Here is a 6,132-nt window from a genome sequence, read left to right as displayed (position 1 = left end):
TATGGGAAGCCACAAAGTAACTACTGTGGGCTAAGCTAGTATTGCAAAATTCAAAGACAAAAGAGCCCACCTGAAGTCAATCGTCTTATAGGAGCACCAACTGGACAGACACCTGCAGAATAGCCTATTGCAGCACTAGCAGAATAACCCACTGGGGAGACTAAGAAATGGATTTGTCTCTGGCAACGCTGTGGGTAAACCAGTCAGCATGATTTCTGGTGATGGTGCCAAAAGAAACCTGAGACGACTAAAAGCCTCATCTTCCTCCCCCCTCCATTATAGTACTCATAATTTAATCCTTAATAATACCTGTTTGAAAGACTGAATCATGATGCCTCCTCTCCAGAAAAGCGTCCACTGAGGCAGTTAGTTATGACTGGATATTTTTATGTAGCCCCAAGAACAATGTTTTTCACAGCAAGCCCCAGTAGTTCTGCAAAAACATATAATCACTGCTGGTTCTGGTTTCCATGCCTGACAGAGAGTGCAGGAAAAAGAAAGAATCTTTTAAATCTTGGGCAGCCTGAAGCTCCAGAGGTCCAGCTTAGCTCTTGGTTTTCAACCAGCGCCTTTCTTAGAAGCCACCAAAGGTTATTATCAAATGGTTTCTGGCCACTAGAGATAGTGTCCCTCCTAAATGTCCTTCCAGTGCATAGCACAGTCACACACTCCACATTACTCCCTGGTAGAGATTCTTCACCGACTGCTCACTGTTAGTCAGGCTGAAATACAGGGCTTTTCTCTTCACATCATCTGCTTCCCCTTGGCAGAATCCCACCTTAGCAGGAAGCTGCAGCTGGACACTGTAGGATTCTTTGGGGTGAGTTCCAAAAACTGAAGACCATTGGGAGGATAGAGAAAGAGGGCATAGGAATCACATTCATCGGATGCCAGAACGGCCTGGAAAGTGTTCAGCTGTGGACAAAAAGGTATTGCAGACACCCTTAAACAATGAAATAAACAAAAGAAGAAAATCAGAACACAGGTAAGGTGTTACAACAAGGGGGCGGAGGCCAGATCCTTTTTAGGATTTTTCCATGTTGGTTTGAACATAATCTCCTTTAGAATCCCCTCTTCAAATTACAAATATAGTTTTGTAAACCATGTGTTATTTTTTTTAATCTTTTCTACCAATTTAGATCAATAGCTAAATAATGCATAAATGAAACACTGGTTTAAAATCTTTAGGATTGCAGGGAAGAGGATGAAGAAGAACTAACTAACACTAAGGATATTTGAAAAAGCCATATGAAGGGCCATAAAGACGGACAGTTAAGGGCACAGGCTGCTCTTCCAGAGGTCCTGGGTTCAATTCCCAGCACCTACTCGCCCATGGTAACTCACCCCTGCTTGTAACTTCAGTTCCAGGACTTCTGACAGCCTCACACAGACATACAAGTAGGTAAAACGTCCACGAACATTAAAATACAAAAGCCGTATGAAAAGCTACTTGCCAACTTACAACGAACGTTACAAGGTGGGTAATTCTCCTTCCATTGGCTACAAGTTCTCAAAAAGTCCAGAGCTAGATGTAGGACACCTTGCTCTCAAGTTGTTGGTCGAGGATGTCACAGAGATGATACCAGAGTTGTCAATTCTCATTGCTCAGGGCTACCCATCAGAATGTGATGGTAAGATCCTATAGCTGATGACACCACACAAGTAGGTCAAAGAACTTGAAGAAATCACACAAACCTGCCTGCACAGTACTTAGCAGGAAGCTTCCACCCCTGCTAGCTACCCTTTATGATTCTAGAAGATGCTATGTAGACTATTCTCACTCCACTGTGACTACTCAGGGCTACATAACAAAAGCCCTGGCAAGATGTACTCATGGGTATGCCATAAATGGCAGAAATGTAATGAGGATCACTAATCATTTTCTGGGTGGATTTAAGGTCTGCACTACAAGAGGAAACTTTTGCCTGGCATTGTAAATCTGGTCAGGAAACCATGGCAGAGAGGCTCATAAGCCCTGGGAGTGAACCATAACTACTATTTTCTTAAATGGATATATAGTATCAAACTCTACCAGTTACAAGCTCATAGATTAACACAGCTCTCGGTGGTCATTGGGAGAGCATCTTCATACAGTGGATGGTAGGTAATACACATTCATGACTAGTCCGAGTATTGAGAATGAACTCTCTGTGGAGAGCTCAGCCACAGAAGCTCCCACCGTATCAAGTTCCCTCAAGGCTCAGGGAATATTGGAAAGAAAAGAGGTGGAAAGAGTTTAAGAGCCAAAGGTCGGAAGGAGTTGGATCAAAACAATGACATGTTCTCATATGGTCGTTGAGCTCACAAACTCAGTGCAGTTGGTGTCCAGCAGAAGAGCAAACCACTCAACATTCCAGCACGGATGTGGTAGGGCACTGAAGCCCCTGCCTGCAGCTGAGAAGATTCTGTCACTTGAGAACTGCTGGGGGAGGGTTTCTTTAGGGGTATGACCCCTAGTGAGTGGACCACGCTGCAGTGGTGGCCCCTCACTCATGAGTAGGCTTCGCTGTATTCAAGGGATTATTAGAACAAATACAGGGGGTGAAGTGGATATACTGAAAAATACTGTATCAATGTATGAAATTCTCAACAAATAACATTAAAACAGTGTATTTAAAAGTGTTAAGGTTGTAAAGCTACTCCAGTCCAAACTCTTTTGAGAGTTCTGGACAAGGAACAAAATTGACTTGCTCATTCCTATTCCCTCAGTTTTTATTTTGTGTCTGAATGGCATTCACATCCATATATCATATTAGCACCCATGCATGCACCCACCCATGCATCCATCCATCTATGCATCCATCCATCCATGCATCCAGGAAGCCATGCATCCATCCATCTAGGCATCCATCTATCCATCCATGCATCCAACATCCATGCATCCATCCATCCATGCATCCAACATCCATGCATCCATCCATCCATGCATCCAACATCCATGCATCCATCCATCTATGCATCCATCTATCCATCCATCCATCTATGCATCCATCTATCCATCCATCCATCAATGCATCCATCCAGCATGCATCCAGCAAGCCATGCATTCATCCATCTATGCATGCACCCATCCATCCATTTGTGCATCCAGCCAGCATGCATCCAGCCAGCCAGCCATGCATCCATCCATCCATCCATGAATCCAACATCCGTGCATCCAGCAAGACATGCATGCATCCATCTATGCATCCACCCATTGCATACTGCAGGCAACAGTCAGTCAGGAAGCAGCTGATCAAAAGGCATCCTTACTTATTTCACAGCCGAACTCCTTTTCAATCTCTTTACAATACGAGTTATCTTGTCACATTGCCAATGAAGAAAGAGACCCAGGGGCTTGCTTAAAGTCAGGCAATGATTAATGATGGAAGCCAGCCAGACCCAACAGCTCATCCCCTGCAATAGACAGTCATCTGAACTCTACCAAACAAGCCATTCCAGGACACCTGCTCTGACCCAATCGCCCTTCCCAGGCTCAGCTCCACTAAGCCCTCTACACAGTGTTTAAGGGTCCCCACTCCTACTAAGTGCTTTGATGCTGTGTCCATATTTCCCTGCACCAAGAAAATCCTAACCAGCAAGCACTGCCTCCTGGGGGTCGAGGACTGTGATACCATGCGGAACCCCTTCCATCCTTCAGCACCCACTATGTTGGTTTTCCAGTATGTCTTTGGCTCCTGTTGGTTGTCTTGTTTGGCTTTGGCCTCCACTCACTAACCCATCTGAATATTAATTCATCGGGGTTGGGTACCCGCTAAACCACATTATGTTTGATGCTGCAGTCAGGACAAAGCCAAAAAACTATGCCCCAGGAGCCTGAATTATAGGAGAGAGAAACAGCCAGGACTGGAGTTTTAGGAGAGTGACTGGGGACAGGCATGGTGGCAGAGGCCACAGAAAAAGGAGAGTGTCCAGGACATCAGAGTGGGGTTGGGTAGCATCACGGTGGCAGTCAATGAATGAAGATAAACACTGTGGGAGCCAAAGCAGACCTAGATGAGAGTTGGAGTCTGAATTAACACCAGGGTGACTGTGGAATTACTCCCTGATATTTCATTTACTGAGTTTCAAAGGGACCTTTTCTGCCATTACCACCTTCTTCCACCAAAGAATTAGTTAAGGGATGCTCCACTGTCTTAGACTCTGTAGTTGGCTTCTCTCACTAGATCATATATGCTTTACAATTTAATAGGGAACTGGGGAGACATTTCTCTTACAAATACTCGCTTTATAAAGACGGTGGATGACAAGAAGGAAAAGAAATCACTTACTGGTATCATTACCTCTTCATTTTGCTAAACAAGACAAACTGACACAGCAAGAACCTCAAAACTGAATACAAGGAACGAATGTGTCCTTTTGTTTTTTTTGCCTTGTTCTAGAACATCTCAAATGTTACTTTTACCTTTCTGACACGTAATGCTAAAGTACAGCTTTGAGGTTTGGATAATAAGTCAAAGAAATGCAGATATTAATATGGTTTCAAATAAAAAAAACTCTGTAGCTTCTCTGTATTCTCTAAATGGAAGAGTCTGCTTACCTTCCTTGTTTTTCAAAAAAAAGTTCATGAATTCAGTCCCCACATTCTACATTTGTTGTAGCTGTAGTCCTCAAGTATGTCATCTGCAGGGCTTGACCCTATCCAGAAAGGTCAAACCCTCTAAGTTTCCAACTCAGGTACACGAAGAACATGCATCATCCATCATCAGTCAGGGTAGGGCCAGAGGCTGCAAAAGCTTTATTTCAGTCACAACAAAGTTCAAGTAGGAGATAAAAAGCTGAACTAATAATCCCATCCTTAAATAACCAACTGTGGAGGCTCCTGGTATGGTGGCCACAATCAACTTCACAAGATAAGGGAGAACCAAGGTTCTAAATTTACAGAAATTCCATATGATAAGGGCTATCTACATGTGGAGATCAGAAGGCAGTGGGGAGGAGGTCTGGGAAGAAGTGAGGAGGCTGTGATGGGAGAGCCCGACTTTTAACCTGGAGATCTGCACATGTAGTGCCTTATTTGCTCTATCTTTTCTGTGTCACCTTTTGGCAAAGCACTCACTTCAGATGGCAAGTTTTTAATTTCCTCATCCCCACTAAAAGAGGCAAATAACAGAGGAGAAACCAACAAAAACTTCCTTTTAGTATAGTTTATGATCCCAAAGTACACTCTGAAAGAGTTGAGCTGCTTGAAATCTGCCACACATGAACCCCTTGTCAGGGCTACAGACTTCCACACAGAATCGCTAAGAAGCCACTTCATAGGCTCTGAAGAGCCCCTCCTTAGAGACACCCTCTGTCTGACTCTTTTCCAAAGGGAAAGGCCCTCACATTCCCAGAGACAAGTTTTCCAAGAGTCCTCCACACCGGTTCTGAAGGTAAGCCCTCAGTTGCACTGCCAAAACCTGTACAAGAGTCATGGCCTCCCAATCTCCCCAAAGAGAAAGAGAGAGTGCCAGCTAGGAGAGGAGCTCTCCACAGGGTGGGGAGCAGTACAAAGAGGATCAGGTCAGAGTTGCCCAGCTGCAAGGTCTCCAGTTTCCTGTTCAGACAGAAAACCAGAAGGCTTCTTAAACATACCATCCAACAAGGGTAAAACATCAACCAGCAGAATGACATCTTTACAGCAAGGGGTTTGTCTATTCAGCCTTACCAAATGATAACAAAATAAGAAATGAGGTGATTCCTTCCTGGGGGACAAAGTTCAATGCTCAGTCTTCTTTAAGGACACATCCTCTGGAGGTGTAAGGCCACTGGATTCTGGCCTCTGATGTTTGGTGTGAACACCAACCACCACTTTGTATGTTACTTTTTCCCCATTCCCATGGGGACACTGATGTGCTTGGGGTATTCCAAATTCACCCCTGTACTGCAGAGTTAAGAGAATGCCTAATGCTTTCACGATGGCATAGTGTATCCTCCTTCATATGTAGTCTTCAAGGACACCTAAGCAGTTTTCTTCAACCCATTTTCATATATCTAGTTATTCTCTATCCTCTCTGTCTTCACTGACATGTGGTAAATTACACACGTACCATTTCTGTGGACTCTAGCTTCAAAAATTAAAAGCTCCAACTAAATCCAAAGTTCTTGATCAACAACTGTCACCTCTGCACCAACTCAACACCCACCATT

The sequence above is a fragment of the Rattus norvegicus genome, chromosome 3, assembly GCF_036323735.1.
Source record: "Rattus norvegicus strain BN/NHsdMcwi chromosome 3, GRCr8, whole genome shotgun sequence".
NCBI lineage: Eukaryota > Metazoa > Chordata > Mammalia > Rodentia > Muridae > Rattus > Rattus norvegicus.
The sequence above is the reverse complement of the archived record's forward strand: the minus strand, read 5'-3'. Positions refer to the sequence as shown.